Source organism: Ursus americanus, chromosome 35 (assembly GCF_024610735.1).
Source record: "Ursus americanus isolate L20-20 chromosome 35, mUrsAme1.1.p, whole genome shotgun sequence".
Lineage (NCBI taxonomy): Eukaryota > Metazoa > Chordata > Mammalia > Carnivora > Ursidae > Ursus > Ursus americanus.
Window position 1 is genome coordinate 23,159,069 of NC_142161.1, and position 12,296 is coordinate 23,171,364.

General features: G+C 37.4%; 1 long non-coding RNA gene across 1 annotated transcript in view; it reads left to right on the forward strand.

Moving 5' to 3' along the window:
* Nucleotides 1-12,296, forward strand: part of LOC148107131 (uncharacterized) — a 431,471-nt gene that overhangs the window by 79,523 nt on the left and 339,652 nt on the right. Inside the window, exons 2-3 of the long non-coding RNA XR_015723037.1 lie at nt 435-527; nt 2,971-3,097. This is a non-coding gene — a long non-coding RNA (uncharacterized LOC148107131). The remainder of the gene's footprint in view (nt 1-434; nt 528-2,970; nt 3,098-12,296) is intronic.

Genomic DNA, 12,296 nt, shown 5'->3' on the forward strand with positions numbered 1-12,296 from the left:
GACTTTCAGAGTTTAGAAACCAAGACGACAAGAAAATGATTTAGAGGATAGAGAAATCCACAGATAAATGGTTAATTGGTAACTATTCCTGTTGCTAGCTTCTTCCATAAGAAAAACTGTAGGTAGCATTCTATATCATCTTGGTTCTTCTGGACAGACCTGGAATGTGAGAGGTGTAAGTGTTGAATGAATTAACGGAACTTGCCACATTTCTATATAATCATCCTTGAGACAGACAACTAAGCTATGGAAGTTGTTGAAATGATTGAAACTTTGAGGGGAATCCCACCTTTTGTAGTGATGATTCTAATTCTTCAGGGAGTTAATAGGTAGAACGGGTATTCCCAGTGAGTCTTTTGCTGGAGGAAATGTACTACTTATGTTTCTGGTTGTTACATTCAGCAAACATTTATTGAGCATTTATTATTTTCCAGGCAGCATGACTGGCACTGGGAATACAGAGACTGAAAATACAGTCATGGCCTCAAGGAGCTCACATTCTAGTGGAGAGAAAGACAAGTAAACAGGTATTTATGAATCTGTGGTAAGTGCCAAGGTGGAGCCACACCTAACCCAGTTGGGGGAGGAGTTGGGGGTCAGATAAAGGGTTTGGGAGAAGAAGAGGTGTTGGGCAAATCTTGAAGGACCAGAGAGTCATTGTCTGCTGAGGAAGAGGAAGCAGGCATTCTAGGAGTTTGGGCCCAGGTTTTTCTCTACTTTGTGACTGCTTGGAACTTGGGTAGGTCCTGAAGAAGAGTCATGAGAAGTTTTTAATGGTTTTATGGGAAAGGAGTCTCATCCTTGAGGGGGCTGTTCCAGGTAATAATAATAACATTGAGGTACGACCTATGCTAGTAGTTTATATCCTTCTTAGAACTCTCTCCCTTGTGTTAAAGACTAAGGTTTTTTGTTTGTTTTTTGGTTTGTTTCCTAAAAGAACAATTCTCTATGCTATTATTTGAAGTGTGTTGTGGCAGTGAGGCAAAGTTGTGTTTAAAAAATGACAATAGTGGGGTGCCTGGGTGGCTCAGTCCATTAAGCATCTGACTTCAGCTCAGGTCATGATCTTGGGGTTCTGGGATCAAGGGGCCCAGGAATTGAGCCCCCCCCCCCCCGCCCGTGCTCAGCAGGGAGTCTGCTTTTCCCTTTCCCTCCGCCCCTCCCTCTCCTGCACACACTCTCTTTCTCTCAAATAAATACATAAAATTTTTTAAAAAATGACAATGGTAATTTATTTGATGAAATAATCGGAAAGATTCATGGTTACCAAGAACCGTTTAACCTAAATGTTGACTTGCTGCTTGCTTGTCCCTACAAAACTGGTGTTTAGTCATATATGAAAACTGGATTCAGGCACTATTTCTAGTTGCTTGTCAATCACTGGACCATGGGAGGCAATCCAGGACCCGGCTTAAAATACAAAATACTCTGGAGTTTTGGATGGAATACGTTTATGGACCAAACAGATTTCAAACAATTCATGGAAGAACCATGTTATAAGTCACCTGCCAGAGCTATGTGTAATACTAACTTTTAGAAGCTTTTACCTCTAGCTTTTTGTAATCAAAGAATGTTAAGAATTAGATTTTCAAGTGACAGGATCAGAATTTGTTTTGACGAAAGCTAGCGTAAATTTTTTAAAACCAAAATAACATACGTATTATCAGGTCTCTCCCTCCATTATTAGTAGGGATTTATAAAACAACTTTGTCACAAAGTCTGGACAGATTATTTCTATGAGACTATAACATAAAATGCCATAAGATGTTAAAGGCTTGCGAATTAAGGGTTTATCTTTGCAACAGAGGCAGCAGACAAGCGGCAGAAACGTGCTATTTTCATCCCTATAATCTGCAGAAGTGGCTAGTAGCAGATCCGCTGTATGAAAGAAATTCCGTGTTTTTATGTGCAAATCATTCGCTAAGACTGGCTTCCTTCTTAGCCCCTATTCTTGTTTTGCTTTTTTGCATATTTACTAATTATAAGTCTGGGGATGTAGTGAGTCAGTTGGAGAAAGGCTCCTGCCCTCATTAGGAGGGAAAAATGCATAATAAAGCAGATAGACCCTGGACAAAGAACTCTGGACTTCAGAGTGCTTATTAGCTCAGAGAGAAAAACTGGACTGAGACTTTAAAAATAAAATGACACCTAAGAAACAGTGGCTTAAGTCAAAACCTCTAAGAAATCTGAGACTAGCTGCACTATTATTGTCCCTTCAGTGTGTAGATTTTTGCATTCTTTTGTAAGTTGAATACTCCTGTCTACATTAATTCACCTCGACCCTAGCCTGCAGGGCCATGGCTGAGGTTTGACAAGTGAGTATGGCTTCTGCAGTACTGAGAAGCTCCAAGGCAAGGACAAGTGCAGTGACTCCCGTGGAAGGGGAAACCGCGCTGTAATGCAGGGCTCTGGCTCCGTGGTGCTGCCTTTGTATGGCCTTTTAAAAGGTTTCCCCTCTGGGTGGGACAGAGTTTTGGAGAGTGGAGTGCAAGCTGGATTTTGGCTGTTACTCATCTCCTCAGTCAGGTGCTGCTTGAGTGGCTTGTGTTTTAATAGAGGCCAATGAAAGGAAGGCTTTTGTAATAGCTGCAGAAAGCGCATTCCCTAGACTCTTAGGTTCAGAGTGTAAGGCTCATGTCAGCCTTTTTCCTCTATTTTATCCTAGGCCTAGTACAAAGCTCAGCTCGGTAAATATTTGATCTATAACTGCAACTGATGAACTGACAAACAGGTGAGCCTCTAGGTTAGAGAAATTGTGACTTGGCTGTGTCTCCCAATTACATTTAAGGAATGGGGATGCTTCAGTTGCGATAAGGCAATTGGATTCTCTGTGTGGGTCTAGACCTACAATTTTATTTCATTGGCTGTTGTGATAAAATGTCCCTTGTTGACATGTATGACTTGCTTACCCAAATGCTTCCTTTATCAGAAGAGGCTATATTAAGTAATTCCGTCTGTTCTTAATCATAGTACAAACACTATGGAGACATGAATATTCAACAGAAGGTCAAAGAGATGGCAAAGCGAAGAAACTGGAAGAAAGAAACAAAGAGAGACAAAGAGGGGAAGGAATATCTGCAGCTATAGCGAGTCAGAGGTAACTGGCTCAGTAATGGTATTTTCCTTCTCATGTTGTTTTCCTTTCTATTCACGGGGGAGTATCTTTTCTGAGCAGGCATCAATCTTTCTCCTTCTATTTTCAGCAAAGATGTTCTCTGCTAGCTCAGTACCTGGGCCATCAGAACAGACACTTGTCTGATGCAACAGGGCTCTCCTGTTTGGATAGATTACATTAACTACAAACATACGCTACCCGTAAGTGTAGAGTTTCCTAGATATAGCCTAAAGCATCTTTCTTCTGAACATTTTTACTTTGCATTCAAACTGGGTTCGGATACTGTGCCAAAAAATATCTTGCAATTCTCTTATTACCAGAAACCAGAGGTAGCATTCTTAGTTTGGAACCATATGTGCCCTTTCTCTTGCTTCTTGTAATCTGTTGTACTCCAAGTTTTGACTCCGTAGGTGAATCAAGTGCACAGGAAATTTCATGCGCTGCTTCCTCCTCCTCTACCACTGATTCAGAAACTACTCAGTTTGCCATGGAGACAGAGATGAAATGCTAGCAATGTTTTCAATTTCTTTCATGATCCATCGCTGTTTCTAAGAAATTCCTAACTACTGAGTTCTAAATTTGTGGTCCTCCTGGCAGCTATTTTTGTCTAGGTGGAAAGCGGACAGGAGTTGCAATTTAGTAAATGTTATCATCTGAAATGATTTTTCGTGAGGGCCTAAATTGCAGTCTTTCAGATTTTTATGTGATAGTGGTGGCAGTGGGGGACAGGGGGATGGGGAGGCCAAGAAGGCCACGAAATGGTTTTAAAGCGATTTTATGCTCTGTACGATCTTCATGAAAATGACATTTATTCAGCTTAAGCTGGGAACAGATAGTATGTACTGCAAAGAACAGGGTATGTAGAAAGCTGGTTTATTTTTCTTAGCCAAATATTTTCTCATTCTTAAATGTGACCTCAATTAATAGAGGAGTTACAAATTAATGGCTCAGCTTATCATCATCTTCATTTCCTGGTATGAGCTATAGAAAGGTGATGCTGAGGGTCCTTGGGTGAAAGAAATTACGCCCCAAAACACTTGAGGGAGTGAATGGCATATAACCTGGGAACCCTATTTACTAGACCAGCGAAGGAAGGCTTAAGTCCCATTTGGCTAATCAGCAATTTCTCTTCACAGTAGAGGAAATTCTAGCAAAGTGTATTTAGGCAAAGAAATAAAAATGGCTTGGGGTGAGGCTATTAAGTCTCCAGCTATAACATTGGAGATTTAATAATGACTCTTGGCTATTTCCTATAGGAAAGTACCATGCTGACTAGCTTACATCAGCACAGATGCTTGCCCTCATTAGCTTCAGGGTTGTCAAGACTGTGACTTGTAAATTTTCACCCTTCACACTGGTGTGAAAGGCCATGCACTCATTGTAACAGAGAGCATAGGAAAGCATTTATTTTCCAGAAGGTTTAAATGATTGGAATATTGGACTCAATATTTCTTCTCTTGAACTATGTCTGTTCTTCCGAATATGTAACTAGATACAAAAAAAAAAAAAAAAAAAAGCACAGAAGTTTGAATGAACTTTACCTGAGGTGAAAATGGTAAAGCTAAGTGTTGCTAGCTTAGAAAAATAGCAATCAGAAGCTGAAAAAGAAAGAGAACTGAGAGAAATAGCGAAAGGACCACTGGATTTTAAACATTTGCTATTTTTAATTAAAACATAACTACAAAATCAATTTTGTTTTCATTCATTAGAAAGGCACCTGTATTTATGGAAGCTTGGTCTAAAAATATATAAAAATATTATTTTCCCTTAGTGTGAGGATTTTCCTTTCAGATGAGGATGAACAATACATAACAGAAAATAAATATTAAGAGACTGTTAAGATTTTGCATTAGCTTTGTGTGTATAGTATAAGGATATTAGCAAAACTTTGTTCATCTTTTGATGCTTTCTCCATTTGGGAGAGATAAATTTGTAATTACTTCCTCTGTAAGATGCGAATCAATAATTATGTTTGAAGAATTTTTTTCCCTGTAGCAAGAAGTATCACTTAGTATAAAAAAGACACTGAAGATAATAATCACAAACTCATGACAAGAAAATAATAGAATACACTAATCCAGGGTGTATTGGAAACAGGATAGGAAGAGGGATATGTGTGGGAACATGCTTGGGTGCCGAGCAGTATATAAAACTAATAAAAAACAGCAAATATGATTCTGTGGTGCACAGTCCAATAACTGCAGGGCTGAAAAGCAGTGTGAAACGTTGCCTGATGACGAAAACTTCATTAGGAGGCAAACTTTGTTGATTACAAATTAAATGTTTTCCCATTCTGCAAACTTAAGTTTAGGACCTGAGCCAAGACTCACAGCAATTTTCTTTGAACCTTGTTCTCCCTCCACTTGGCCAGTCTGCTTTTTATGCTGAAAATATTCCAGAGGGAAGTTTGATACTGTGGCATTACATGGAAAGAGTCTTGGACCAGGAATTTAAAAGCTTGGCATCTAGTTTCAAATATGTCACTGGTTTAGGTCTGTCAAACTGAAAATATTAAAACTTCTTTGGATTTCAGTTTCCTCATCAAAGTGATAGGTGTTCTTCCAGCAATAAAATTCTATAATGATTGACTGTAGTTCCCCAAATTCTTGTGACAAGAGAAGGGAGCCTATCTGAGGCCTCAAATGGAAACTTGCCTTGGGGTCTGGTCCTATGAACGTGTACCCAGCCTGCTACCTTCTTTATTTGTGATATTGTTAGTGTTAATGAGGAGATTCTGAGTGATAAGTTTGGACATTGAAGAAGATACAGAGCATTTTAGTAATTACAGGAATGAAATGAAATTGAAGAATATATATTGTACAAAAAATTAAAAGCAATCAGAGGAAACTTATGCACCATAGGTTTTAAGACTTGAACACGACGAAAATCAGACATGGTGCTATTTCTAGGATATCAGGCTGCTGCATATTCTTGAAGACAGCTCTTTGCTCCCCTGGTTGAAACATGTGGAGATATATGTGGTGCTCTGCCCTGGTGTTCCCTCAGTGCTCAAATTTTGTCGACAGAAGACCCAAACCTCAGGATTTTATTCAATGCTACCACTAGGTGGCACTAATGGTACATTTTCTACATAGAGGTTTTTTTTTGTGGGTTTTTTTTTTTTTGTTTGTTTGTTTTGTTTTTTTGTTTTTTGACATGGGTGTCTCTTTCCTGTTGCTGAATTTGCTTAGAGGCCATAATAGGAGAACCTAGTTCTAGGACCTTCTGGCTATACCATGAGTAAATGATTTGATATTGATATAGGCAATGTTCTTAGAGCAAATGACTTTTTTTGCGTCTTCTTACTGAATGTGACTTAATGATTTATTGAGCTCACTTCTCCCATGACTGTAAAAATAACAACATAATTTGAAGTTAAGACTGATGTGTGAGCAAGTTACTTTTTATATGCTTTCAGATAGATGAGTATTGTGGAAGTCTTTTCCTTGCCTGTAATATCTCCACAGGAACCGAAGAGAATTTCTCAGGTTAATCCCTCAGGGAAGTTTTTCTTGATATATAGCTGAGCTTTACTTTTACTTGAGGTACAAGGACTTGACCAAAAGCCTTTTAAAACATCATGGCTCGCATAATATTTGAAATATTCTTCCGTATTTTTTCTCATGTTTTTTCTCACTGTATTCTTCCTTTCTCTTCTGCTTATTCAAGCAAGCAGTCAATTTTGGGTTCATTGCCTATGGGGACGGATACTGTAGCAGGACAAGAAATAGACATGTGTTGTGAAAGCCTCTGTACTTTGTGTTTCAAAATTCTAAATCTTCTTGGAAAGAGGATTTATGGAAATAGAACAATTCCTTGACCAGAAGCTGGGAAGAGAGCATGTCTATAACTCACCCCAGAAGAGAAATAACTTTCCTCAGGGTAGGAAGGGAGGAAAGGGACAGAAGGAGTGGAGACCTTCTGGCTGCCAGTACCATTAGGGCAGCTGCAAAACTCTGGAGAGGAGGTGGCTGCCTTTCCACTTTTGGGAAGATGGAGATTTTCTGGCCTCATATCAGATTCCTGTTCCACAGTTGTGGAATGGAAATGGTGGAGAGCCATACAAACCGAAGGGTTATGACATCAGAGATAATGGATGCTTCAGTGCCAATTCACTTGCGTGGATAAGACCACTCTGTATTAACCATCACACCCACAATCCCCAGTGCCTTGGCACTACATACAACTTGGGGAAGGGTAAGAGTGATTTTTCTATTAGTCCATAGCGTAAGAACTTGGAATTAGAAGTTATTGTAGAAAATGAGTATATGTTTCTTATACATCTTAATATATGCACTGGGTTTCATTCCTTCTCTGCTGGGAAGACTTTTTTCTGTCCATCCATCAGAAATATCCTGGAATTTTGATCCATCCCAGTCTGGCTTAAACAGTACGACTTCCTTTAAATACTCTTGCTCGGTGGAGTTAGAAATGATCTTCAATTTGAAACTTTTATAGAATGTAAATTCCCTTACAGAACACTTTCCCATCCTGCCTTGAATTGTGGTTATTTGAGAACATGGCATCATAGATAGCAGTGATTGGGTATATGCATGGTTGAAATCGCCGTGACAGCTGCTATATATGTACTCAATTGGTATTTGCAAAATAAATCAGGGAGTGGGCACAAAAGCATGGGTATATTAACAGTAGTTTGAAGTAAAGCAGCAGATTCACATGGAGCTACACTGGGCCAAAATCTCATGCGTTTATAGATTCTTCAGTGGATTGTTAGGACTTGGGAGGTTTTCTTTTTCTTTTTGTCTCTTCGATGTTACAAACAAATATAAAGGCCACTGAAATTAAAGTCAGGAATATTTACCATGATGTCATGCTCTACTATCACTGAGAAATTATAGTTATATAAGAATCGGTATGATAGCTGAAAGGTAAGTAATTTTCTTAAAAAAAAAAACTTTATCAGTTTTGTAATGACACAGGATTCTTGAAAAAAAAGTATATAGAAAGTATAGCAAGAAATGTAAAAATCACCTGATAGCATATCACAAAGCGACTAAGTACTGTTAACATGTGTGGGTCCTCACAGATATCTATTTATATATTTATGTAATATTTAACAAGTTTTCTTATATAAGACCCTATCATACATAGTTTTTGTACTCATTAATATATGGCTTGTGTCAATAAATATTAATTTCTCCATTGTTTCTAATGGCTATATGGTATTCCATAATATATCTTTACCCTGATTTATTTCAACTATGCCCTTTTCATGGGTTGTATATAATTAGATTACATTGATGGATCCCAGAAGTTAGCTGATAAAGCCTTACTGTGTGTGCACAGATAGAGGCAACCTCAAGTAAAAATGTGAATATATAAACTTTTAGGGATACAGATGAAATATTCCAAAATCTATTTAAAATATATGTATATACTGACTTAGTTACATACAAATTTGAAACACCTTATTTTAAAATATGACATTTCCTAATTTTTAAAAACTATTTCATTCAAACTCTTTTTTTTTAAGATTTTATTTATTTATTTGTCAGAGAGAGAGAAAGCACAACCAGAGGGAGTGGGAGACAGAGGGAGAAGCAGGCTCCCCGCTAAGCAAGGAGCCTGATGTGGGACTTGATCCCAGGACTGAGCTGAAGGCAGATGCTTACCTGACTGAACCACCCAGGCATTCCTATTTCATTCAAACTCTTCATGCAACTTTGATATCAGCGTTATTATTGTTTCTAGAGATCTGTTTTGAGTCAGTGGTCATAACTTTCCTGCACATGTGATCTTCCTTTTTGAAAACCAGCATTGTTTAATTTATAACACTTTTTGAATCGATATATACAGTAGTTGATGGAAATTTTATTCTAATATAAAGGACTCATTTACTCTTGATTTTTACATGTAAGCACTTGCTGTATTGCCTTTTTCATTGCTTTTTTTAAAAAAAGTTTATATATTTTTATTTTTCTTTATCTTTTTCTTTAATAATTTCACTAAAACAATATTTAACAATTTTATGCATAATAGTTGTTTCTTTTTTTAAAAATTGAAGTATAATTGATATATACTATCCTGCTAGTTTCAGGTGTACATCATAGTGATTTGATATTTTTGTACGTTACAAAATGATCCCTGCAAGTCTAGTTACCATCTGTCACCATACAAGATTATTAAATATTATTGACTATATTCCCTATGCTGTACATTACAATCCCATTATGTATTTATTTTATAACTGGAAATTTGTACCTCTAATTCCCTTCACCTATTTCACCTGCCCCTCAGCCCTCTCCCAAACCAATAGTTTGTTTCCTGTATCTGTGAGTCTGTTTTTTGTTTGTTCATTCATTTGTTTTGTTTTTTAGATTCCATAGGTAAGTGAACTATGGTATTTATCTGACTTATTAATTAGCACTATACCTTCTAGGTCCACATATGTTGTTGCAAATGGTAAGATTTCATTCTTTTTCATGGGTGAGTAATATTCCTGTGTGTGTGTGTGTGTGTGTGTGTGTGTGTGTGTGTGTACTTGTGTATCCACAACTTCTTTATCCATTCATCTATCAGTGCACATTTAGGTTGTTTGCATGTCTTCAGTGCTGTAAATAATGCTACAATCAACATGGGGGTGCAGATATCTTTTTGAGATAGTGATTTCATTTACTTTGGATAAATACTCAGCAGTAGAATTGCTGGATCATATGGTAGTCTTATTTTTAATTTTTTTTGCGGAAGCCCCAAATTGTTTTCCATTGTAGCTGCATCAGTTTATATTCCCACCAACAGTGTGCTAGGGTTCCCTTTTTTCCCACATCCTTTCTGACACTTCTTATTTTTGTCTTTTTGTTAATACTCTTTCTAACATGTATGAGGTGGTATCTCATCGTGATTTACATTTACATTTTCCTGGATGATTAATGATATTGAACACCTTTTCATGTACCTGTTGGCCATTTGTATTTCTTCTAAAGACAAATGTCTATTCAGACACTCTGCCCATTTTAAAATCAGATTGTTTGGGTATTTTTTGCTATCGAGTTGTAGGTGTTCCTTATATATTTTGCATATTAACCCTTTATCAGATAGTTTACAAATATTTTCTTCCATTTGCTAGATTGCCTTTTCATTTTGTTGATTGTTTCCTTTGTTGTGCAGAAGCTTTTTTGTTTGATATAGTCCCACTTGCATATTTTTGCTTTTGTTGCCTTTGCTTTTGGTGTCAAATCCAAAAAGTCATCACTAAGACTGATGTGAATGACATTACCACCTGTGTTTTCTTCTGGGGTTTTATGGTTTCAGGTCTTGTGTTCAAGTCTTTAATCCATTTTGAGTAAGTTTTTGTGTATGGCGAAAAATAGTGGTTCAGTTTCATTGTTTTGTAAGTGGCTGTCTAGTTTTCCCAGGACTTTTTTTTTTTTTCAGAATTAAGTCCAAATTTATTATTCCAGTATCATTTTTTGAAGAGTCTGTCCTTTCACCATTGTATATTCTCAAGTGCTTTATTGTGATTAATTGACCACATGTGCACAAGTTTATTTCTGGGCTCTTTATTCTATTCCATTGATCTATAAGTTTGTTTTTATGCCTATACCATACTGTTTTGATTACTGTAGCTTTGTATATAATTTGAAATCAGGCAGTGAACCAATATTTTCTAAATGGCCAGGATGTTACAATATCAAATTCAGAGTGTGAGCTAGATCAATGGATTTTAATGTAACATAAAAGTTTATTGATATGATTTTAGATTCCATATTGCAATTAACCTTTAAGAAAATTTCATTTGTTGAGTTTGGTGTAGTATCAAAGAATATCTGTAGTTATTTGAAAAACTATTAGAAGGTTCTCTCCTTTTCCAACTACATATCTGTGTGAGGCTGGATTTTACTGATGCACTTTAAAAGACCATTTTATATTAAATTGACTATAGATGCAAATATGAGAATTCAGCTTATTTTATAAAGCCAGATATTAAAGAGGTTTTCAAAACTGTAAAACATTGTCACTGCTCTCATTCAATATTTTTTTGTTTTCAAATAATATGTAATTACTTTGGATCTCCATGGGTAATTATTATTTTAAAACAAACCAATAAACATGTAATTGTAACCTCTAAATTAATGCATATTAATAGATATAATCACATAAACAAAAGTGTTTTGGAGTGAAAATGTGTATCAAGACCAAACAGCGTAACAGCTGAGATTGAGAAGAATGAAATTTAGTGAGGTGGTCAAGAAAGGACCGTTTGTGTTGGGGCGCCTGGGTGGCACAGCGGTTAAGCGTCTGCCTTCGGCTCAGGGCGTGATCCCAGCGTTCTGGGATCGAGCCCCACATCAGGCTCGTCCGCTATGAGCCTGCCTCTTCCTCTCCCACTCCCCATGCTTGTGTTCCCTCTCTCGCTGGCTGTCTCTATCTCTGTCGAATAAATAAATAAAATCTTAAAAAAAAAAAAAAAAGAAAGGACCGTTTGTGGAACTGATATCTTTGTTGAGAATTGAATGACAAGAAGAAAGTAGCTAAGTAAAGAGTTAGAAGAGTATTCCAGGCAAAGAGTGATGGTGGGAAGCCACTAATGAAAAAGCTCTGAGACAGGGAAGAGTTTTGAGTGTTCCCTGGGAGAAAGAAGCCAAGGGGAGGTCAGAGAGGTGGGTAGAGATCAGTTTATTAGAGTCTTAGAGACCATGATAAGGAGACTGAAATTTATTCTATATATAACAGATTCCACTTGGGAATTCTAAAGAAAGTAGTGATATGATCTGACTTTTGCCTTTAAAAGATCACTTTTTATGTTGTATGAAATATAGACTATAGGTGCTGAGAGTGGAGGAAAGAATGAAGTGTTAGATGGCAGTTGCAGTGGCATAGGAGAGAGATAAGGGGGCATACACTGTTGTAGCAGTGGAGATGGTAAGAAGTGGTATCTTAGTTCATTTGCGCTACTGCAGTGAATGCCATAGACTGGGTATCTTATAAACAACAGAAATTTATTTCTAATAGTTCTAGAGGCTGGGGAGTCCAAGATCAAGGCACCAGCAGATTTGGTGACTGGTGAGGGAAGACCTGCTTCCTGATTCATAGACAGCCATCTCTCTCTGTCCTCCCATGGTAGGAGGGGTGAGGGATCTTTCTGGGGTCTCATTTATAAGGGTACAATCCCATTCATGAGGATTCTGCCTTCATGACTTAATCACCTCCCAAAGGCCCC